This window comes from Coregonus clupeaformis, chromosome 31 (assembly GCF_020615455.1).
Source record: "Coregonus clupeaformis isolate EN_2021a chromosome 31, ASM2061545v1, whole genome shotgun sequence".
Lineage (NCBI taxonomy): Eukaryota > Metazoa > Chordata > Actinopteri > Salmoniformes > Salmonidae > Coregonus > Coregonus clupeaformis.
The window spans coordinates 16,866,400-16,892,708 of record NC_059222.1 but is presented as its reverse complement, the minus strand read 5'-3'; the positions used below and the strand labels follow the sequence as shown (position 1 = coordinate 16,892,708).

The window sequence follows — 26,309 nt, the reverse complement described above, 5'->3', positions numbered from 1 at the left end:
GATGCTTTGGCTCTATGCCATGAAGGCCCAGAAACACGCTACACAAGAACACATACGTGTGTGTGTGTGTGTGTGTGTGTGTGTGTGTGTGTGTGTGTGTGTGTGTGTGTGTGTGTGTGTGTGTGTGTGTGTGTGTGTGTGTGTGTGTGTGTGTGTGTGTGTGTGTGTGTGTTGTGTGTGTGTTGTGTGTGCTGTGTGTGTGTGTGTGTACCTTGAGATCTGGACAGTGTCCCCGTGGCCAGAGAGGGATGTAAGTAATTACCAATTCTCAAAACACTACTTTACCGTAGTTAAACATATTACACGCCTCTCGCCGGCATCCTTGTCCATTCCCCTCTCACTCCAACTTGTGAAATATGGACGCTCACACAGCACAAGTTATTTTACTACAATCACAACCTGCCTGCAATTAACCAATCATCATCATCATCATCATAGTCATCATACACACGCAAAAAACACGTTGCACAAGAGTGCTCCACATCTAGGCCTAATTAACGCCATACAATGTTAGTTTGTTTTATTTTCATGTCATTTTTCTTAAAAAGTGATATCCTTTGAAGCTCACCAAATATGCAGGCAATCATACTGTACGTTATGTAGTTGGGAAAGATCTATTTTGACATTATATGGATATGGAGTGAATGGGAGAATTAAGATATGGATAAGCCCTAAGCCTGCTGGTAAACAAAAATCTGTAGAACCTCTCTGTTAATTTGTGTCTTTACTGAAAAAGGTATTACATGTTACCAATAGTTCTGGACCTAAAACAGTTAGCGTTAGTCAAGGGTGTCCTCAGACTGTGCTCTGTGGAAAGGGACGTTAGACAGTGGTGAGCAATAATAACCTTATCTGTGCCTCACAGCCTCTCTCTCTGTCCAAACAATATAAAAAAAAGATCAGAAAGAAACTGAACAGGTAGAAAAAGCAATATATAAAAGACTAAGAGGAGATAGAACACAGGTAACAGACAAAGCAGTGGAAGAACTCCAGGTCTTCAATCCATGGACAGGTAATCCCATCAGGGTCTTATGCCATTGGATAAAGCATTCTGCTTGTCAATGAGCTATTGCAGTCATTGAATAAACTGACCTTCACTGGATAAAACTAAACTAAACTGAACAAGAAACAGAAACAGAAATACATTCCTGAAATCAAATCCATTGGACAAACGAAACAACCATAACACAACTATATCCTTCCAGGACTGCTGGAGGCCATTCTTCCAGTCTGTCATCAGCATCACGGCCATAATGGATCAACTTCTATGTGGGCATCACTTCGCCGCAAGGTACCTCACCTCCCTGGAGTACTTTGACTTCCAGTCACATGTCTCAGCAGAGTTTGTGGACATATCTGACCTGAAGCTGAAGGGAGTGGACCTCATTATGCAACCAGGGTTGGCCACCATGTTCCACAACCTGACCTGTCTGGAGAGCCTGAATCTGATCTTCTGCAGAATCCTCCCTCTGGAGGAGGAGCTGAGCAGAGACCTCCACTCCATCAGGCACTGACGGTGGAATCTCTAGAAGAGTTCAGTGTGATAGAGAGCTTCCCTGAGCCCCTGATCAGCTTGAGGTCCCTGCTATTCTACGATCCTTGCCTGCACTGCAGCTGTGACAACTCCTGGCTGGTCCCAAGGACAGAGACATGTCCAGGTCATCTTCAATCACCTTGGGGAGGCAGAGCTAACATGCAAGAACGAAAATGATATCCATAACTTTAATAGATACTCAGAGGCCAACTGTTCCCTGGACGTGGGCTTTGTGCTGTTCCTCTGCACCTCCCTGAGCCTGTTCCTCTTCATGCTAGTGGTCCTGCTCCATCAGCTGGCCAGAGACTACCTGCTGGCCCTCGGCCACATCGCTCGCCGCTGGGTGGTGGAGCAGCTGCTGCCAGGCCTGGAGCAGAGAGGGCCCTTATTACTGCGTCTCTGCTTGCACAGCAGGGACTTCCAGCTGGGGAAGGACATTGTGGACAACATCACAGACAGCCTCTACTGCAGCCGCTACACCCTGTGTCTGTTGAGTCTCCACTACCTGCACAGTAACTGGTGCACTTTGGAGCTACGCCTGGCCACCCTCCGTCTGCTGGTGGAGCACAGGGACATCCTTATCCTGGTCTTCCTGGAGGACATCCCACTAGCCAGCTTTCAGTCCACCACCATCTGTCAGGCTGGTCAAGACCAGGACCTATCTAGACTGGCCCCAGGACCCGACCAAACTGTCTCCTCCAGGGCCTGTGTGAACAACCTGGTATCAAATCCAGGTTGTCAGAATAACTCAAGACTGTCTTAGCCCACTGAGCTAAAGCCTTGGCATCTCTAAGAGCTAACACAATATTTGCTCCTAGGCAAGATTGCTCATCACCTGAAAGTAATTCATTAATTCATTTCATTTGATTAGGTATTCTTATATAGGCTATAAATAAAGATACACAAACACAGACACACAAATGCGTAAAACAAACTATTTATCAGAGGCTAATTGTCCATATTAGTAAAGAGGTCAAATCTTATTTAAATACCTACATTAACAAATGTGTTTTAGGCTGTTTGTTCAAGTCAGAAAATTATTAAAATGTACAAGAGATTATTGACCCAAATTATAACTCTACCTCTTGTGAATATCTAAAAAGTTGTATATGGACCTGGAGTCAACAACCCGAAATATGCATGTATTTGTTTGGTTAGTTAAAGCTTATCATTGGCATCATTGAGTGCAAAATAATGAGACTGGTAGAACACTGACAGCATGGTAATCTCCTGGTGCCACAGGGTGGGAGAGAGGGCTAACTAGACGTGTGGCACAGGAGCACAGCTTGAACCTTGGCATGTCGTACTGTATAATGTCTCCATTATTTACCATGTAGAGGGGAATCCGCCACATACTTGGAATGCGTGCCCCATGGTGGACAGGAAGCAGCTTCCTCAGCAGAGTGGGTGTCCATCTATATGATCCCCAGTATGGATTCCATTCCACTGCTGCCACCAATGGACAGGGTAAAATGCTTCTTTACAGTAACACAGGGGAATGTGTGTATTGCTGGCCGTGCTGGCAGAAGCCCCTACAGCCCAGCTGTCTGCAAACTGACACTAGGATAGAATGGATACATGAGAGAGGAAGGCTCAGTGTGTCTTTCAGGGGGCGCAACTTTCCACATGTCCCCCCCACATTCTGAAATTGCATTTTTGTCCCCCCCAGTTTTATCATTGGAATGTAATGCAAAACGTTGCAATGGTGTGCTTTAGGACCATGTGGACGCCTCCGAGCGGTCGGGTAGGCTGTTTGGAGTGTTTATCTGACTGGATTTAAAAAAGTAAAATAAAATAAAAACATGTCCCCCCCACTTCTAAAACCAAAGTTGCGCCCCTGGTGTCTTTTATGATGACTTGAGTGAGCACTGAGCAGGAGGCCTGATTAACCCAAGCAGAGAGGCAGGCAGAGTGGGTAATTACCTTGAAGAGGACCTGAGGGCTTCATTACAATATCACAACAAACAATTATGCTCCTCTGGGGTAACCCTGAGAGGCAGGGCACACACCAATCAAACCTAATGACCAACACTGAGACAGTCAGGAAAATGTACTACTATACATATTCACACTATTAGAAACAGTAGCATTGACATACAGTAGTGACACATATAGGCCAATATATCAAAAAACGGTTTGCTCACGAGTCACAACCACTTTAAAGATCAGTACTTGGCCTGCTAATTCCCATCTCTTTCCAGAATATTTATTATTATTATTATTATTATTATTATTGTTAGTAGTAGTAGTAGTAGTAGTAGTAGTATTAAATAATAATAATAATAATAATAATTATTATTATTATTATACGAAAGATAATGCTAATAATAATCATTATTATTATACGAAAGATAATAATACATACATATATTTGAGTTGTCATTATACTGTAGTTATAATTATAATTGTAATTGTTGTGTAATTGTTGCTGTCATATTCATATGTGTCTGCTTCTCTGGGGAGAAATTAACTTGAACACTGTAAGTCATTAAAACTGTTAATTTTATTGTTGTGATAAAAAATACCTAGTTGATCACCTTTAGATCAACATATGCATGATTCTTTCTTCCTTTGTTTCGAATTAATATCACAATTATTTCCCATATAAAATGTTAATCTAAACATTTAGCAAATAAAGTATTGATTTTCATTTCTTAATCCATTATACCGGGATTTATTACTGACGTTTTTTTTTTTTTGTATTAATTTGGTAGCCGAATTGTTCTAAGTGATATATTTTTATTTTTTCATTTTAGCAGACGCTCTTATCCAGAGCGACTTACAGTTAGTGAGTGCATACATTTTTCATACTGGCCCCCCGTGGGAATCGAACCTACAACCCTGGCGTTGCAAGCGCCATGCTCTACCAATTGAGCTACAGGAGGCCTACAATTGAAGTGAACAACCTCGTTTAAAATAATTGCATATTTTATTGTGCACTAGATTACTTTACCTAAGCTTCTATGGTTATACAATATATTTTGAAATCGAATTCATGCAGACATCAGTGTTATATCCAATACAGCAAAAACACCGAGATTTCATGACAGGGTGATGTGAAATATGTCGTTAGCAGTGCTTAAAGGATTATGGTTAAGATAGCATATAGCAGTAAGTGAATAGTCACCGCAAAGGCTCTGTCCCATACACCAACGGCCCTTTAGTGTGCACTATCCGGACTTGAACACTTCATTCACGAAGTCGTTTAACTGTGACAGCCAGATAATTCATTTTAGGGCCACGGGAAACTCAGGTAGACCCATGCAAGAGCGACTGTATAATGACTGTAATGGCCTAATTATTGTGTTTCCGTTGGTGATCTGTGTAGAAATGTGTTTATCAAAAATAAATGTCTTATCACATATATAATTCGATTTTTATATTAGTTAAGAGCTATAATATAAAAAGAGTAGCCATTGATTTGTAATAATGGAACCTTGTGTTCATATCAAAATATGCTACATCATTTTCTAAAAATGATTATCTGCTGATACTAGAAAAAATATTGTTGCATTGATTAACTTTACAACCTCTGGGAAAAAGTATGATTCTCAAACACCATGACTTCAGCTACCTACAACCAAACCCGATTACACATTACAGTCATTATGCAGACACTCTCCAGAACAGTTGTCAACCATTATGATTAATGAGACTCACACTTGGAGAATTGTTTTAACATTGCTTTTATTATTAATGCATTATCAAAGCCAGAGAATTTGATTTTGCTCTGCCCCTGGATTGCATGCACACACACACACACACACACAAAGAAAGAGAATTGGCATTCATCTCTCTGTATGATGGAATCAAATGGATTCATAGAGGGCTGACAAGGGGTCTGTTTTTATGGCTCTCTTCACAATAAGGCCACGTTTCGATGAGTTCACTATCAGTTTTTAAACACTACACACACTAGTGATTTAAACTATCAACATAAGTATCTTTGTCTCTTTCTCTCTCTAGCTCTCTTTCACCTTTTCTGTATCATCTGTAGTGAATTAAGTGTGTTGGGTTTCAAGGCTAAGGTTGCCTGGACAAATCCCCCCATTTCTCTTTCTGTCTGTCTCTCTGTCTCTCTCTCTCTCTCTCTCTCTCTCTCTCTCTCTCTCTCTCTCTCTCTCTCTCTCTCTCTTTCTCTCGCTCTTATCAAGAGGCACATGCTGTTGGAGTCAGTGGATCCTCGTTAGGGTTAATCCAGCGAAGACAAGGCCACACCGGTTTTAATTAGTCCGAGGCGGCTGGATGAGGGGAACAGGACTGGGCCAAGGGGGTTCAGGGGGGCTCTTGTAGGGGGGGTGCAGCACAGAACAGGACCTTAATTCAATTTGAGAATGTCTGTTTTGACAGAAGCAGAGAGTTACAAGGGGTGGCAGGAGAACCCACCACATTGTATGGGGCTCAGATTAGAAACACCCCTCTCTTCATGAAAGAACAATCCCTCAGCTCAGTGAGTAGATTAGATACATATCATTACTATAAAGGCATTGTGGTGTCAAAATTGTGGAATTAAGTGTTTCCAGATATGCTGTAGAAAATACAGTATTGGGGCTAATATCGGAGGGCTAATATCAATAACATGCATGTCAATCTCTCCTGACTCAAATTAGAGGAGTGATTGACTGCATCACTTGTTTTTGTGAGAAGAATTCACGTGTTGAAAGCACCGAACTGTCTGTTCAAACAGCTAACACACAGCTCAGACACCCATACATACCCCACAAGACATGCCACCAGGGGTCTCTTCACAGTCCCCAAGTCCATAACAAACTCTGGGAAACACACAGTACTACATAGAGCCATGACTACATGGTACCCTCTTCCACATCAAGTAACTCAACGAGCAGTAAAATCAGATTGAAAAAACGGATAAAACAATACCTCACGGCACAACGCGGGCTGTGAAGAGACACACAAACACACGCATACACACACACGCTCTAACACACGCACTAGACACACACACATTGTAATATTGTATTATTGTAGTATTGTATATTTTATATTGTAAATGTGTAATATTTGAGTAATAATGTATTGTATGATGTATAGTTTTATTTATGATGTAGGCGGTTGTTTTGATGTGATGCAACTGTTTTTATTCCTGCTTGGACCCCAGGAAGAGTAGCTGCTGCCATGGCTGCAGCTAATGGGGATCCTAATAAATACTAAATATTGTCTTATTTCTTGGAAAGCATTGTAGCAATATCACATTGTAGTTCAGTTGGAATTTTGCCCTTGGTGCCGATTCTAATTCACAAGAAGGGGGGCCTTTGTCTGCTGAAATCCATTATACATGAGCAAATGTATCGTATTTAAGTACTTTATTATATAATAGTAAATAACATTCTGAGAATGTGGACAATTAATCCAATATCAGCTCATAACATTTATTGAAGATACATAATACAATGAAGGGGTTTAAACAATTTCAGAATTACAGCAAACAGCTGCCAAATGGAAACACCATTGCAATCCCTTATAGCGCATTGTTGATCAATGGTAATAAAACATATCAAAATCAATAAACCTAGAGATGAAGTTAGTGTGTAGTTTAATTACAGATAAAGGCCTATGGTGAGTCTGAGCGAGTAGTGAGGTTCTCCACAGAGACCCAAGGCAATATGTTGTATATTTGCATACAGCAGGTGGAGAGTGAGTGAGTAATAATTGTGCATATTAAATAACCCCCTAGGTGTGCTGTATGCATCCACCCTCAGCGTTACTGTGTACTATGGGGGAAGGTCTCAGAGCAGGCAGGTCACCCGTGATACAAGTCAGAATTGGACCTCCATCCATGCCTGAGGATGTCGGGGGTAACGTGGTAACCGGCCACTATGGGCAACAATGAGCACTGTTACCTTCAAGTAGGTTTCTGATTCCAAAGGTTTCATGTTCAAATCCAGCAATATAACCCTTACCTTAACCATTCGGAGGTAATGCCTAACCTTAAGAATTTGGCGTTAATGCCTAAACTTAACCTTAAACAATTCGAAATATGACGTTTGGAACAACTTGGAAATTTGACGTTTGAGAAACATGAACGTCTAATTCTGGCGTGAGACTGTGAGAGCTTGTAGCTCAGAGCATTGGTTGTGTCGACGCTGGCCTATCTCTTTCAGATGAATTACCATTTGATCCGCTGGTTTCCTGCCATTGATCAAGCCCCACACGACCACTCAGCTGATGGACCGGGAGAAACCTGATCGCCAGAGAGTGGCGGAACGAAAGAATGAGAGGAAGGAGAAGAGAAGGGTAAGAGAAGAGAAGGGTACGTCATCACTGCACCTCCTTCCCCTTTCCCTCTCCATGTGTGCTTATCTTTAAACCTCATCAGGTGTAGACAAAGCTAAAATGCATCAATGTTTCATGATAATATATATTAAAAAATAATCTTTAAAAGGCCTCTTCTAAATGTGTGTCTCCCTTTTTCCTGCCATCTCACTACCCTGGCTGCTAATTTTCCAAAATCAATATTTTTCACTTCTCCAGTCTCTCTACATCGTGTTTCTCTTTCTCTCTAGCTGGCCCTAGCTCTATTCCTCTGTGTTTCTGTGTTAAATGGAGGATGTCGGGTACCACCGAAACTGAGTGTCAGTCATGTCCCAGAGACTGTTTACACTTACACCCTCAGTGCCATAACATGCCCCCTCTTGAATGAACTCATGGCTCTAGACAGCCAGGATCGAGGCCGGCGCTGGAACTTGTGAGGCCGACACAAAAGGATAAAAATAATACAAATGACAAGACAGGCCTGATGGAAACAGAACATTTGTCAGTAAACTTTCCAAATGTTGACAAAACAAAGGCGGGATCTTTTAATGATGAGAGAAATGGCGATGGAAACGCCATTATGAGCAAATATTGATAGGCTATAATAACCATCATATCGAAGTAAACTTGGAGTCACGCGAAGATATTGTGTTGTCCTCCCACTAAGACTCGGGAAAGCCTGCAGTTTATTAGGCTAGATACAAGAAGTTATGATGAACTTCACAGGGTGGTGAAAGTGCATTAATGAGTTGATGCTCCTTTCCAATAAATATCTGGTTCTTATTGTGGTGACATGATGATCGATGCTTGGCTGCCGTTTGACATCTCATAATGTAGGTAGCCTAACCGCACTGGATCTGCGAGCTGTTGGCTATGGAGCGCACATGCCAAGACCAGAGATTCTCTATAGCAAGATTTCTTCTTAGAAAACCATCAGTAGAGTTGAAAATGCGACTGAGACCCATTTAACTTGTATTTTTAGTCGGTACATGGGAATTTTACTGCAATGGTTATTTGTATGTGCACAACGTCATCACGTACAGACTGTTATCCGCAACAAGTCCATTTAATTAAAACACATCTCTAGTGGGAAAATGCTCTTATAGTTTTTGTGCAGATTTTAGAATATTCACATGAAAATCTCTCGGCAATTGGATAGAAGCTACTGTCTATCACTTTGAAGGGAGAGAAAAATATTTTGATGAGGCTAAATGAAGCATGAAAATCCATGCATGGTGGTGAGCATGTGGTCCCAAAAATAAGCATAATGCAGTCTGAAGCATATGCTACAGGTTGTGTTCTCGAGTGTCAGGTCGATTTAGAATAGCCTTTCTACTGTGTCAAAGAAATTAAACTTGCAACAGACTCATCTTTATATAATGCCAATGTAGTTTTAAGACTAGGCCTATGACTGTACATTTTTTGAGTGCATGCATGGACTAGAAACTGCTGCACAGGTAGTCATGCACATTATTCAAGAAGGCGTAGCTAAATTGTTTGTTCGCAGTTTTTGTCCATTTGATGCACTGTCTTAGTAGGTTACCACATTAGATTATAGCATGAATTGCAATGGATACAAATAATTAATGCCATTGTCATTCCTCCCTCCATATGGGGGATTTCTTTGTGACAAGTTTACGTTTATAAAGGGTAACCCTTTATTTTAGTCTTTCAGTATTTAATTCCTCGCTCTCTCGCTCATGGAGTTTCACCCCCTGTCTCCTTCTGAGTTGAGGAATAGGCCACAGACAGAAAGCTTTTTGCAGGGTTTAGATGTCTTGAAAAACAACTCAATATAGACAGAGTACCCAATAAAGTGGCAGTAGATAAGCCAGTGGTGGGCGTGAGTTGGGCTCTTCTGCCTGTGAAGACACTGAATCCAGGCTTGACCGAGATGAGGATGAGCTGTACTTCACCAAAGCTCTCTGTTCCTAAAATAAACATCTGCTCTGCTGATAAATTATGTGTGTCTGTGTGTGTGTGTGTGTTGAGGGAACAGAGTTGAATCTTTGTCTCACAATCCCTTAACTGGCATTTTATGAACTGTGATTTCACATAAGCATAACCTACAGAGTTGCCTGAGGGAGGTGTCGGTGCCTCCTCGGCTCCATATTTACTATATTCTGAGATAATAGACATAATGAATTCACTCCGAGTCAGAAACCATTTTTAATCAAAGAGAAATTCCATCTCAAACTCTGCTATTGCCAGCGGTGGCCCACCATCCCTCTCCTCTGGGACTGAAAATACAACCTGATTACATTATCTTCCCTTTCTAACAGTTATTGTCATTTATGTTGTTTTTACAGGTTTTCACACCGGCTGAAACGACATCTACGGTGTGACTGAGATGTACAGAAACCGTTGAAAGAGTGAGCTGAATGATTTGTTATGCTATGCTATGATATTATTGTAATCTATCCAGAGTACTGAATCACACACACACGCACGCACGCACGCACTCACTCACACACACACGCACGCACGCACGCACGCACGCACGCACGCACGCACGCACGCACGCACGCACGCACGCACGCACGCACGCACACACACACACACACACACACACACACACACACACACACACACACACACACACACACACACACACACAGGCACTGAGTAAATCTCTTTAATCTGCTTGGTTAGTACAAGACATCCCCCATAAACACTTGTTTAGAAGTGAGGAGGGGTGAACAGCTCCTACGTGAGCAGCCTCCATTGGAGAGGTAACACAACATCTTTCTCAGTGAGGAGTGACACTGCTCATCATCGCCTATCATTGGCTTTTGTCTGCTGCATTACTGATTTGGGACCAGAGATTATATGGGTCAACCTTTTCTAGGAGGAACAGAAAGAAAAGTAAAGAATAACTTAAACACAATGTAGCACTGAAACCCTACGTGGAACATAAATCTAATATAGTCGCTTTGAGTTACGTCCCTGACCTCACTTGCTCAAATTCTAACCAACTGTATAAATGGATTACAGTGTGTTTAAGAACTTACGCAGTGTTGGTCACCCTTGGAAAATGACATTTTCCTATATAAATAAATGATTTAATGTAGTGCAACATTTCCCTTAATTCACCTTGAAAAACTTTCTGCTAACCAAAAGTTATGCAAAGGAAATGAGGTGATTTTATTTTCCATGCTTGCAAAAAAAAGCCACATTATTTGTTGAAGGTAATAAATGTCATGCCCAGAACATTACTTTTTATACCCATGACCAATCTATATAACCAATGCTACCCATTGGTCCTGAAAACACACAGAAACATGTAGTAACCTATTGGATAGGAATAGCCGATCACAAAGCAACAGACACCACAGATCTCGCTTCTCACATTTCTCCACAACTATTCATATCTCCCATAAGGCCCATTATTAAGGCTGTTAGCTAAACTCTGCTAATTCAGCCTTTCCTCTGAAACTAAAGCAGGGCATCATTTAAAGCTTCCAGTGATCGCTGCGGCATAAATTCAAAAGGAACCAGTTATAATGATCATTACTTATTGGGATATTTCACTTTTTATGTTACCCCCAAAAAATTCAGAGCAGTTCATATTTCCCATGTGATAAAACATTAATTATATAGTCTCATATGACACTGGTTCAAAGCAGTAAAATAGATAGCAACACCAAAGGTAGTTGGTTTGATTGCTTCTGGGGCCACCCATACTTAAAATGTATGCAAACATGACTGTAAGTTGCTTTGGATAAAAGCGTCTGTTAAATGGCAATTATTATTATTATTATTATTATTATTATTATTATTATTATTATTATGATATATTAACACTTTACACTTGTGGGAATTGGCCTATATGGATAGGGCTAAATTGAAATGTCTTATAGAGAAGAAATATGAAAAACAAAGAACAGTTTGGAGATAATGGGAAAAGGTGAGAACACAACAGTTCACCTGACACAAGGCATTTTACATTTACTGTACATTTCGCCTCATTTGTTGATAACAAAATCTTAAAATACTCTGGATACCTCCAGTAACATGATAAGACTATTCCTGGAAAATGTGGGGTAGGTGCAACATAAGACAAAAAAATGACAAGGGTTTGAGTGAGAGGACTAACTGGTGGCCACACACCTCTGCAAAGTGTGCTCAGTTCCTAAGTCATTTCAATGCACTTTTATGACTCAAAGAAGAGTCTTCAACTACAAGGTACTTTTTTTTGCTCTCCTAGCTGTGCCATTGAGGAACTAGAGCAAGCAGACTTGTAGTTGTTTCGTTTGAAACACAACCCTACATCTAGACATCACACAATTACTGTTGTTGGTTATGCAATCCAAAAACAGTCCTTTATAAATCACAATCTGGGTCAGGTGGGCATGTTCTATTACCAACACGACTAGCTAAGTTATAAAATACGATCTTACAGTGTTAGGCTTTCACAAGTCAATTCAGAGAAAGAGATCGTTATTTTGGTGCACATAGAAAGGAGTAATCCTGAGTGCATTCAGGTGCGTGTGCCGCGGCAAAGTTTATTCACAAAAAACTAACATTGGCTCATTCTGTTCAGAACATGTCATCTTGCAACTGTACATCAAACATAGTGATCATAAACATTGAAACTGTATATGACCTGAGTTTTATAATATGGAAATTTGAAGTGCATATTTGGACTCCTGCATGTTTGGCTTGCTTTTATGACATCAAAGCGGTATTTATTATAATCCTCAACGTCTCATTTTTCAAAATACATTGAGTCATCTTAATGTACAGCATTTCCCTCACTCAGACAACAAAAAAGTTGCAAATGTTGCCCAATTAGCGGGAGGGATAGGGACAACTTCTTGTCGCACACAGTGCTCAAGTTCAGAACGGCTATCAGTCAAAACCCATACAGAGCTGTGAAGCGCAGAGCCAGAGCTCTGACGTCAGGTATAGCATGTTACTACATTCCATTTTAGGCGCTTATTACTGCCCATATCTGCCATTTTCAGCCCGTATAGGGCTACGAGTTTAAAGGGCTACCGCTGAGTATCAAACTTATCTCTCCATTCATTAAAAGTCCACAAAATTCAGCATCTTCAATATAAAATGTATACAATCTGCTTCATAAGACCATTACCCACAATCCTACTAGTTGACACAAAGTTGAGGGGGTCAATACTTTTCCTTTCAACCGTGGTCGAAAGAGGAAATATCTTCATTATTCCAGAAGATATCCCTTTAACTGTAACAGACATGTATGATGCATCACTCAGACCCATCCCTTTCCACTAATGCAGAGCTAATGCAGGGAACAGGGGCTTGTTTTTATTACCGCGTGTCAGAGTGTTTGGACAATCTCTCGATTTACAAAAGCCACGTTGACAGGCCTCCTCATTGAGCCAAGCCCCTACAGATGTCCAAACACCAGCTAATGTAACCGGCAGGACCTCATATGAGGCCCATACGAGGCCCATCGTGACAGCGGAATAAGAAATGGTGGACAGAGTAAAGTCACTCAAATGGAATGGCTGATTAGTTCACACCAGGCTGGAAATGGGGAGTTTAATGTAACCCTGCGGTCTGGCAGATATAAACAGACGGATCCATCTTCAGCCCTGGGTAATCCTAAGAGGCTCATTTGTGTATCTCACACCGCAGAAACAGTTTTGATTAATCGTGTGACCTTTGACCCCAATGACTGATGACAACAGAGGAAAAAATGCAGCCAACGGATTCTCGCATTACATCCTGTTTGTGTGCGGGGTCGGTCCGCTGTTAATCTGTACATTATCTGATACACTCTGACAGTCTACGCAATGCAATATCTCTGGGGGTTACAGTAAACCCCAACACACCCCCAACACAAGGGTGAAAAAGTTTGATAACATATTATTTGATCAAATAAGATACAATTTGTATTTCGTCAAAGTCAAACAACATACAGTACATTTTAGAGCATGCATGTACTATTTTTTCTATTTAGATCAATTAGAACTGGTGTTTCTTTTGTCTATACACAAAGTATACATAGCATTCTATTTTTGAATTATACATTACATTATACATTACATTTTTCATTGCATTTCATATTAATTTGCAGTAGCAATACACATCTAATGTATGGTATATTTAGATTGACTAAAAACACAAGCCAAATATCCCATTTGAGAAACATCTGCAGTGCAGTCATGAAAATGCATACTTCTATTCGACTAGATGATTAGAAGTCCCATACTGCATGAGATTTTACACTGTTCATACTAATGTCAGTTTGACTAAAGGTTAGACTGTATGGACAAATTACAAAGACTTTGTAATAAATCAGGTTGTTTTTATATTAGCTTTTTAAAATAGAACACTTTGGAGTAATATATACAGTATACAGTTGAAGTCGGAAGTTTACATACACCTTAGCCAAATACATTTAAACTCAGTTTTTCACAATTCCTGACATTTAATCCTAGTAACAATTCCCTGTCATAGGTCAGTTAGGATCACTACTTTATTTTAAGAATGTGAAATGTCAGAATAATAGTAGAGAGAATTATTTATTTCAGCTTTTATTTTTTTCATCACATTCCCAGTGGGTCAGAAGTTTACATACACTCAATTAGTATTTGGTAGCATTGCCTTTAAATTGTTTAACTTGGGTCAAACATTTCGGGTAGCCTTCCACAAGCTTCCCACAATAAGTTGGGTGAATTTTGGCCCATTCCTCCTGACAGAGCTGGTGTAACTGAGTCAGGTTTGTAGGCCTCGTTGTTCGCACACGCTTTTTCAGTTCTGCCCACAAATGTTCTATAGGATTGAGGTCAGGGCTTTGTGATGGCAACTCCAATACCTTGACTTTGTTGTCCTTAAGCCATTTTGCCACAACTTTGGAAGTATGCTTGGGGTCATTGTCCATTTGGAAGACCCATTTGCGACCAAGCTTTAACTTCCTGACTGATGCCTTGAGATGTTACTTCATTATATCCACATAATTTTCCATCCTCATGTTGCCATCTATTTTGTGAAGTGCACCAGTCCATCCTGCAGCAAAGCACCCCTACAGCATGATGCTGCCACCCCCTGTGCTTCACGGTTGGGATGGTGTTCTTCGGCTTGCAAGCCACCCCTTATTCCTCCAAACATAACAATGGTCATTATGGCCAAACAGTTCTATTTTTGTTTCATCAGACCAGAGGACATTTCTCCAAAAAGTATGATCTTTGTCCCCATGTGCAGTTGTAAACCGTAGTCTGGCTTTTTTATGGCGGTTTTAGAGCATTGGCTTCTTTCTTGCTGAGCGGCCTTTCAGGTTATGTCGATATAGGACTCGTTTTACTGTGGATATAGATACTTTTGTACCTGTTTCCTCCAGCATCTTCACAAGGTATTTTGCTGTTGTTCTGGGATTGATTTGCACTTTTCGCACCAAAGTACGTTCATCTCTAGGAGACAGAACGCGTCTCCTCCCTGAGCGGTATGACGGCTCTGTGGTCCCATGGTGTTTATACTTGCGTACTATTGTTTGTACAGATGAACGTGATACCTTCAGGCGTTTGGAAATTGCTCCCAAGGATGAACCAGACTTGTGGAGGTCTACACATTTTTTTCTGAGGTCTTGGCTGATTTCTTTTGATTTTCCCATGATGTCAAGCAAAGAGGCACTGAGTTTGAAGGTAGGCCTTGAAATGCATCCACAGGTACACCTCCAATTGACTCAAATGATGTCAATTAGCCTATCAGAAGCTTCTAAAGCCATGACATCATTTTCTGGAATTTTCCAAGCTGTTTAAAGGCACAGTCAACTTAGTGTATGTAAACTTCTGACCCACTGGAATTGTGATACAGTGAATTATAAGTGAAATAATCTGTCTGTAAACAATTGTTGGAAAAATTACTTCTGTCATGCACAAAGTAGATGTCCTAACCAATTTGCCAAAACTATAGTTTGTTAACAAGACATTTGTGGAGTGGTTGAAAAACGAGTTTTAATGACTCCAACCTAAGTGTATGTAAACTTCCGACTTCAACTGTATATACAAAAGTATGTGGACACCCCTTCAAATGAGTGGATTCGGCTATTTAAGCTGCACCCATTGCTGATAGGTGTATAAAATCTAGCACACAGCCATGCAATCTCCATAGACAAACATTGGCAGTAGAATGGCCTTACTAAAGAGCTCAGTGACTTTCAACATGGCACCGTCATAGGATACCACCTTTCCAACAAGTCAGGAGAACGCTACCTTCCCGAATGCACAGTGCAAACTGTAAAGTTTGGTGGAGGAGGAATAATGGTCTCGGGCTGTTTTTCATGGTTCGGGCTAGGCTCCTTAGTTCAAGTGAAGGGAAATCTTAACGCTAGAGCATACAATGACATTCTAGATGATTCTGAAAGTGGCAACAGTTTGGGAAAGGCCCTTTCCTGTTTCAGCATGACAATGCCCCGTGCACAAAGCGAGGTCCATACAGAAATGGTTTGTCGAGATCGGTGTGGAAGAATTTGACAGGCCTGCACAGAGCCCTGACCTCAACCCCATCGAACACCATTGGGATTAATTGGAACGCCGACGCGAGCCAGGCCTAATCGCCCAACGTCAGTGCCCACCTCACTAATGCTCTTGTGGCTGAATGGAAGCAAGTCCCCGCAGCAGTGTTCCAACATCTAGTGGAAAGCCTTCCCAGAAGAGCGGAGGCTGTTATAGCAGAAAAGTGGGGACCAACTCAATATTAGTGCAGATGATTTTGGAATGAGATGTTCACATACTTTTGGTCGTGTAGTTTATATATAAACAGTTGAATAGTGCATTTATGTAGTGTTTGAAATTGTAACATTTCCTGTGAAACATTTTCTCATATGTAGCTGTTTATTTGATGAGTTCTGAAAATTCAAGACCTGTTACTTTGAAATGAATTTCTGGGTGCAAACAAATGCTCCTCCTGTTTCCAATGTGTAACAAAACATTGTGGTATTGAATAAAGTTTCAATGCCGTTTATTTTTAATCTAAGCCATTAGCTAATGTACAGTAATACAAGCTTTTAATGGAGGGGGAAACCGTACAAACACCACATTTTGCCAGCAAAAAGGTTTTGAGAAAATCAATGGGATATTTTACTCAAATTTCACAGACTTCAGTGAGTGACCTATATGCGGCAGCACTCTCTTAACTCTGCACTCTATCATAAATAAAAGTAATGAAACAAAATATGTTTTCTGTCATATAACTTATTTTTCAATATACAGTATTTACACAATTATTGAACACTGTGATGACAGGACTGTTGGAGAACAAAACCCAGGAAATAATATACTATTTATTTTGGTGTCTAGTATAGTAATGTGCGCTATAGCTCTGCTTTCCAACCCATGACCTTTACCTCCAGATCACATTTCTACTATCCTGCACGCATCACAAACAGGTTATTGCATGTGCAGTTTCTATGAGAGTGAAAACCTTCCTTAAGCTTGTTTCTTTGTTGCAATAGTTACCATAATGTTCATTAGATATACAGTAAATATAGTTAGAATAATGTATATAATACTAAGTGTTGAAGTACCGAGAACAGTACAATTGAAATGAAAGCTTGACATTACTTTTATCCTCCTTACAAATATATTATTTATTCTATCATTCTGTCAGCAACATCCCTGTTGCTCTTTAGCCAGCAGGACAGAGTCACACACAAACACAGGCCATGTAATCTTCCTACATAGAGCCTGTTTGTGAAACCCACTCTGGAAAAACTGAGCCTCTCCTGCAGGCTCAACTTGGTTTTAGTTTTTTTATTTGTTTAACAGCGGAGAAAAACATTTAAATATGAGTGGAACATTTAAAATATGACCCGTTCATAAATGCAATACATTTATGAACAATTTTCCTCTTGGAAAATGTGTGCGAAATTAGCAAATGTTTGGTGCATAATGCAGTAAATATGATTGGATGAAACAAAATCAAAAATCAGTTATGAGATACAGTGCCTTCAGAAGGTATTCACACCCCTTGAATTTCCATTTTTTTGTGTTACAGCCTGAATTAAAAATGTATTAAATTGATATTTTATATCACTGGCCTACAGTGAGGGGAAAAAGTATTTGATCCCCTGCTGATTTTGTACGTTTGCCCACTGACAAAGAAATTATCAGTCTATAGTTTTAATGGTAGGTTTATTTGAACAGTGAGAGACAGAATAACAACAACAAAAATCCAGAAAAACGCATGTCAAAAATGTTATAAATTGATTTGCATTTTAATGAGGGAAATAAGTATTTGACCCCTCTGCAAAACATGACTTATTACTTGGTGGCAAAACCCTTGTTGGCAATCACAGAGGTCAGACGTTTCTTGTAGTTGGCCACCAGGTTTGCACACATCTCAAGAGGGATTTTGTCCCACTCCTCTTTGCAGATCTTCTCCAAGTCATTAAGGTTTCGAGGCTGACGTTTGGCAACTCGAACCTTCAGCTCCCTCCACAGATTTCCTATGGGATTAAGGTCTGGAGACTGGCTAGGCCACTCCAGGACCTTAATGTGCTTCTTCTTGAGCCACTCCTTTGTTGCCTTGGCCGTGTGTTTTGGGTCATTGTCATGCTGGAATACCCATCCACAACCCATTTTCAATGCCCTGGCTGAGGGAAGGAGATTCTCAACCCAAGATTTGACGGTACATGGCCCCGTCCATTGTCCCTTTGATGCGGTGAAGTTAGCCTGTCCCCTTAGCAGAAAAACACCCCCAAAGCATAATGTTTCCACCTCCATGTTTGACGGTGGGGATGGTGTTCTTGGGGTCATAGGCAGCATTCCTCCTCCTCCAAACACGGCGAGTTGAGTTGATGCCAAAGAGCTCCATTTTGGTCTCATCTGACCACAACACTTTCACCCAGTTCTCCTCTGAATCATTCAGATGTTCATTGGCAAACTTCAGACAGGCATGTATATGTGCTTTCTTGAGCAGGGGGACCTTGCGGGCGCTGCAGGATTTCAGTCCTTCACGGCGTAGTGTGTTACAATTGTTTTCTTGGTGACTATGGTCCCAGCTGCCTTGAGATCATTGACAAGATCCTCCCGTGTAGTTCTGGGCTGATTCCTCACCGTTCTCATGATCATTGCTACTCCACGAGGTGAGATCTTGCATGGAGCCCCAGGCCAAGGGAGATTGACAGTTCTTTTGTGTTTCTACCATTTGCCAATAATCGCACCAACTGTTGTCACCTTCTCACCAAGCTGCTTGGCGATGGTCTTGTAGCCCATTCCAGCCTTGTGTAGGTCTACAATCTTGTCCCTGACATCCTTGGAGAGCTCTTTGGTCTTGGCCATGGTGGAGAGTTTGGAATCTGATTGATTGATTGCTTCTGTGGACAGGTGTCTTTTATACAAGTAACAAACTGAGATTAGGAGCACTCCCTTTAAGAATGTGCTCCTAATCTCAGCTCGTTACCTGTATAAAAGACACCTGGGAGCCAGAAATCTTTCTGATTGAGAGGGGGTCAAATACTTATTTCCCTCATTAATATGCAAATCAATTTATAACATTTTTGACATGCATTTTTCTGGATTTTTTTGTAGTTATTCTGTCTCTCACTGTTCAAATAAACCTACCATTAAAATTATAGACTGATAATTTCTTTGTCAGTGGGCAAACGTACAAAATCAGCAGGGGATCAAATACTTTGTTCCCTCACTGTACACACAATACCCCATAATGTCAAAGTGGAATTATGTTTTTAGAAATTTTTACAAATTAATTAAAAATGAAAAGCTGAAATGTCTTGAGTCTGTAAGTATTCAGCCCATTTGTTATGGCAAGCCTAAATAAGTTCATGAGAAAAAATTTGCTCAACAAGTAACATAGTAAGGTGCATGGATTCACTCTGTGTGCAATAATAGTGTTTAACATGATTTTTGAATGACTACCTCATCGCTGTACCCCACACATACAATTATCTGTAAGGTCCCTCAGTTGAGCAGTGAATTTCAAACACAGATTCAACCACAAAGCCCAGGTAGGTTTTCCAATGCCTCGCAAAGAAGGGTGCCTATTGGTAGATGGGTCAAAATTTAAAAAAAGCAGACATTTAATATCCCTTTGAGCATGGTGAAGTTATTAATTACACTTTGGATGGTGTAACAATACGTCCAGTCACTACAATGATACAGGCGTCCTTCCTAACTCAGTTGCCAGAGAGGAAGTAAACCGTTCAAAGATTTCACCATGAGGCCAATGGTTAGTTACAGTTTTGACTTAAATCGGCTTGAAAATCTATGGCAAGTCTTTAAAATGGCTGTCTAGCAATGATCAACAACCAACTTGACAGAGCTTGAAAAAATGTTTCAAGAATAATGTGCAAATATTTTTCAGTTCAGGTGTGCAAAGCTCTTAGAGACTTACCCAGAAGGACTCACAGCTGTCAAATACTTATGGAAATTAGATATTTCTGTATTTCATTTTCAATAAATTAGCAAGTAATTCTAAAAACATGTTTTCACTATGTCATTAAGGGGTATTGGTGTAGATGGGTGAGAAAAATATCAGTTTAATCCATTTTGAATTCAGACTGTAACACAACAAAATGTGTAATAATTCAAGAAGTATGATTACTTTCTGAAGGCACTATATATATATATATATATATATAGATATAGATAGATAGATAGATAGATAGATAGATAGATAGATAGATAGATAGATAGATAGATAGATAGATAGATAGATAGATAGATAGATAGATAGATAGATAGATAGATAGATAGATAGATAGATAGATAGATAGATAGATAGATAGATAGATAGATAGATACAGTACCAGTCAAAAGTTTGGACACACCTACTCGGTTTTTATTTATTTGTACTATTTTCTACATTGTAGAATAATAGTGAAGACATCAAAACTATGAAATAACACATATGGAATCATGTAGTAACCAAAAAAGGCTTAAACAAATAAAAATATATGTTATATTTGAGATTCTTCAACTAGCCACCCTTTGCCTTGATGATGGGGGGCCAGTATGAAAAAATTTTATGCACTCACTAACTGTAAGTCGCTCTGGATAAGAGCGTCTGCTAAATGACTAAAATGTAAATGTAAATGACAGCTTTGCACACTCTTGGCCTTCTTTCAACCAGCTTCATGAGGTAGTCACCTGGAATGTATTTAAATTAACAGGTGTGCCTTCTTAAAAGTAAAATTGTGGAATTTCTTTCCTTCTTAATGCGTTTGAGCCAATCAGTTGTGTTGTGACAAGATAGGGGGGGCATACAGAAGACAGCCCTATTTGGTAAAATACCAAGTCCTAATTATGGCAAGAACAGCTCAAATAAGCAAAGAGAAATGACAGTCCATCATTACTTTAAGACATGATGGTCAGTCAATACGGAACATTTCAAGAACTTTGTGCAGTTGCAAAAACCATCAAGCGCTATGATGAAACTGGCTCTCATGAGGACCGCGACAGGAATGGAAGACCCAGAGTTAACTCTGCTGCAGAGGATAAGTTCATTAGAGTTACCAGCCTCAGAAATTGCAGCCCAAATAAATGCTTCACAGAGTTCAAGTAACAGACACATCTCAACATCAACTGTTCAGAGGAGACTGTGTGAATCAGGCCTTCATGGTCGAATTGCTGCAAAGAAACCCCTACTAAAGGACACCAATAAGAAGACGAGACCTGCTTGGGCCAAGAAACACGAGCAATGGATATTAGACCGGTGTAAATTTGTCCTTTGGTCTGATGAGTCCAAATTGGAGATTTTTGGTTCCAACCGCCGTGTCTTTGTGAGACATGGTGTGGGTGAACGGATGATCTCCGCATGTGTATTTCCCACCGTAAAGCATGGAGGAGGAGTTGTTATGGTGTGGGGGTGTTTTGCTGGTGACACTGTCTGTGATTTATTTAGAATTCAAGGCACACTTAACCAGCATGGCTACCACAGCATTCTACAGCGATACACCATCCCATCTGGTTTTGGCTTAGTGGGACTATCATTTGTTTTTCAAAAGGACAATGACCCAACACACCTCCAGCCTGTGTAATGGCTATTTTTCAACCACTCCACAAATTTCTTGTTAACAAACTATAGTTTTGGCAAGTCGGTTAGGACATCTACTTTGTGCATGACACAAGTAATTTTTCCAACAATTGTTTACAGACAGATTATTTCACTTATAATTCACAATTCACAATTCCAGTGGGTCAGAAGTTTACATACACTAAGTTGGCTGTGCCTTTAAACAGCTTGGAAAATTCCAGAAAATGATGTCATGGCTTTAGAAGCTTCTGATAGGCTAATTGACATCATTTGAGTCAATTGGAGGTGTACCTGTGGATGCATTTCAAGGCCTACTTTCAAACTCAGTGCCTCTTTGCTTGACATCATGGGAAAATCAAAAGAAATCAGCCAAGACCTCCACAAGTCTGGTTCATCCTTGGGAGCAATTTCCAAACGCCTGAAGGTACCACGTTCATCTGTACAAACAATAGTATTTGTATCCACAGTAAAACAAGTCCTATATCGACATAACCTGAAAGCCCGCTCAGCAAGGAAGAAGCCACTGCTCCAAAACTGCCATAAAAAATACAGACTACGGTTTGCAACTGCACATTGGGACAAAGATCGTACTTTTTCGAAAAATGTCCTCTGATCTGATTAAACACAAATAGAACTGTTTGGCCATAATGACCATCATTATGTTTGGAGGAAAAAGGGGGTAGCTTGCAAGCCGAAGAACACCATCCCAACCGTGAACTGTGGCATCATGAGGAAGGAAAATTATGTGGATATATTGAAGCAACATCTCAAGGCATCAGTCAGGAAGTTAAAGCTTGGTCGCAAATGGGTCTTCCAAATGGACAATGACCCCAAGCATACTTCCAAAGTTGTGGCAAAATGGCTTAAGGACAACAAAGTCAAGGTATTGGAGTGGCCATCACAAAGCCCTGACCTCAATCCTATAGAACATTTGTGGGCAGAACTGAAAAAGTGTGTGCGAGCAAGGAGGCCTACAAACCTGACTCAGTTACACCAGCTCTGTCAGGAGGAATGGGCCAAAATTCATCCAACTTATTGTGGGAAGCTTATGAAAAGCTACCCGAAACATTTGACCCAAGTTAACCAATTTAAAGGCAATGCTACCAAATACTAATTGAGCGTATGTAAAGTTCTGACCCACTGGGAATGTGATGAAAGAAATAAAAGCTGAAAGAAATAATTATCTCTAGTAATATTCTGACATTTCACATTCTTAAAATAAAGTGGTGATCCTTATTCGACCTAAGACAGGGACTTTTTACTAGGACTAAATGTCAGGAATTGTGAAAAACTGAGTTTAAATGTATTTGGCTAAGGTGTATGTAAACTTCCGACTAAACTGTATATATATGCTGCTTGTTTCATTTCTATATCTTTAGGACTTGTTTTGGTATATTTTGTGTTCATTTGGCTGCCCTGCCTCTTGATATTGACTATATTTATTGATTTATTTGTTAATTATTCTGTGTGACTTTGATTTCCACCCCAGCGACTGTTTGTTGAATGATTGTCCATACTACTGATTTTTTTTTATAACTATATGTTTATAACAGAATATTCCAGAATCAATTTAGCCACATACTTAACCAAGCACACTAGCTCATCACTCTCGCACACTGGCTTGCCTGTAGCGAGACAAACACCCACAGCACACCCTCCTACTGCCCCTGAGGCAGCACAGCGCTACTGTACCCCTAACAAGCCACACGGATTAAATTACTGTCTAGTGTTGGGATTCAGAAGGGATTGAGTGTTGGCAATCAAAAATGATCTTTGGTGAAAACCAGACACAGAAACTCAGAGGCTATAGTGCTGTGTGCACACCCACAGAGGAGTTTACAGTAGTGGTGAGAGAGGGAGAGAGAGAAATAGAGAGGGGGGAAGTAAGGAGAAGGGGGAGAGAGAGAGAGAGAGAGAGAGAGAGAGAGAGAGAGAGAGAGAGAGAGAGAGAGAGAGAGAGAGAGAGAGAGAGAGAGAGAGAGAGAGAGAGAGAGAGAGAGAGAGAGAGAGAGAGAGAGAGAGAGAGAGAGAGAGAGAGAAATAGAGAGAAATAGAGAGGGGGGGAAGTAAGGAGAAGGGGGGAAGTAAAGAGAGAGAGAAAGAGAGAGAGAGAGAGAGAGAGAGAGAGAGAGAGAGAGAGAGAGAGAGAGAGAGAGAGAGAGAGAGAGAGAGAGAGAGAGAGAGAGAGAGAGAGAGAGAGAGAGAGAGAGAGAGAGAGAGAGAGAGAGAGAGAGAGAGAGAGAGAGAGAGAGAGAAATAGAGAGGGGGGAAGTAAGGAGAAGGGGGAAGTAAAGAGAGAGAGAGAGAGAGAGAGAGAGAGAGAGAGAGAGAGAGAGAGAGAGAGAAATAGAGAGGGGGGAAGTAAGGAGAAGGGGGAAGTAAAGAGAGAGAGAGAGAGAGAGAGAGAGAGAGAGAGAGAGAGAGTAAAAGAGAGGGGAGAGGAAAGGAAAGGTTGCGTAGGATCGATGGGCCTGCTCACCGTTGGGACGTAGCTAACAGCCTCTAGCTCTCAGGTGTCCAGTCGATAGCTGATGCATTAGTCTGCTGATACGCGCCGGTTTTGGGTTTAAACACACATTTTCTTAATACAACATGACCCCATTTCCCCCTATCATTAATCATGTAACCCGATTTACGCCGTCCCTCTCTGCCTCTGCGTTTCATTTGGCCTGTCAGACCTCTTTCTTTTTCCTACGCCAGGCACCGTGTTAACTCTGGAGGACGGGCGGCCTCTGATGTCGTTGCGGTTGGGAATGATTGCAGCTGTATGATCCTTTTTTTTATGCGTTTCGAGGAAATATTGCCCAGGCAGTTGCATTACTGTATGACTAATTTTAGCCTATGCTCAGAGATATGGTTGGTAGAAGCGAGCAGGAGAGAGACTGTCCTTCAAAAGATTGAAGGAGGAACTGAATATTCAAGAACCAAAATAGGGGTACACAAGCTTTGAGAATGCAATGCTTTGGGTTCTGCTATGGAGCAAATCTGTTGGGCGTTGTGTGCTAGTGATGGGAAGTTCGCCTCTTTTTACTGACTCTGATCTTTTCAACTCGTTCAGTCAAAAGAACTAATCTTTCGACTAATTTCGTTCATTTGAGTCAGCATTGCCCAGAGCACGCAGGACCCCTGTCATGATTCTACAAGCCTCTCGTTCACATGTCGTTCACCATAAGGGGCTTATTGGAGCTGTCATTTGTGACTGAGACTTGTAAAAGTGTGCTTTAAATAATGTACATTTGTTGATTGTTAGGCATACAAATAAGATTTATTGGATCTTGATACATTTGAAACGAGGTCTAGTTGTGGCTGTAACCGTACTAGATTGTGAACGACTCTTGGCGGAATGCATTGCTTGACTGCTATGAGGGTGATGAGCACAATATAGCTTGCGAACTGCAGCACCCCAAACGGTTTGTTCTCGAGTTCGAGTTTGTTGAGCAGAGCCTATGTTTAGGTTCTACAAAGCTGTGTCCATCATAACATTCAATAATCAATTAATTGCATTCATTCTTGCACCATGCGATCAATTACCAGTTCAAAACATGTATTTTTCTTCTTCCTATGCTGCCTTCATGATCGGAGCACGTCTCCGGAGCCGCTGAGCCGGAGGAGCGTCGATCAGTCCTGCTGTAGGCCTAGTCATTGCGTCCAGCAGGTCAAAGAACGACTGGAATGAATGAGTCACTCAGAAAAACGAATCATGACTCTCGAGTCAGTAAAAATAGTCATTCAAAAAGAACGAATCGTTTACGAACTGCACATCACTATTGTGTGCAGAGATGGAGCTTGTACGACTACCATGACCACAGATGGACAGACAGGCCACTAAGACTTAGGGCCCTATAAATCTGTTGTATTTATTGCCTGATTCCATTTTATTTTTTCCCAAATTCCGTGTTCTCCGTTTTGTTTTTCCAGGTTTCCGTTCTTCCCAATTTAGTCTGGTTTTTGCTCTCAAAATCTCTGGGTTTTTTGTTGTTGAAAAACAACTAAATTGGATGTTCTAAGTCAACAACAATGCTTAAACCACATCATGAGACCACTTTTGAGGTCTGGGAAAAATAGAAGATATTTGGATTTTTGGGTGTAGTTACACCAGCAAGTGTTTGGTTAGTAATGTTTCTGTAGCACTCATGTGGTTGCGGAATTTATAAAGCAAATGGCCACCGGATTTATGCAAATAATCATGATATCTTTCTCCCAGGTAGGCATAGGCTACTTTGTAGTTAACATTTAATTGAGAAGGTTTTTGGGAAAACCTTTCCATCTCCACCAGCAGAAGGTTATCATTAGCATCATGCTTATGGCTGCACAAAGTGTAGACAAAACGCGCGCACCGCACACACGCACAGAAAGGGGCATTCCTGTGCCGTTTCAGAAAGTTGCAGGAAAATACGAATCACTGATGCATTTTGTTCATGTCTTATGATTAACTTGGGCAAATTAATGACATTTCTAATAAGTTTAATACATTTAGTTGATTTCCTACTAATTTCAATAAATGTTTTAATATTGTTGAATTCCGTTT

General features: G+C 40.7%; 1 long non-coding RNA gene and 1 pseudogene across 1 annotated transcript in view; one reads left to right on the top strand and one right to left on the bottom strand.

Moving 5' to 3' along the window:
• The first annotated feature begins 764 nt into the window (after nt 1-764).
• Nucleotides 765-3,187, top strand: LOC121548020 (annotated as a pseudogene).
• Nucleotides 3,188-7,543: 4,356 nt separating this feature from the next.
• The window catches only part of LOC121548073, a 44,987-nt gene continuing 26,221 nt past the window's right edge, over nt 7,544-26,309 (bottom strand). The window contains exon 3 of the long non-coding RNA XR_005996597.1: nt 7,544-7,736. This is a non-coding gene — a long non-coding RNA (uncharacterized LOC121548073). The remainder of the gene's footprint in view (nt 7,737-26,309) is intronic.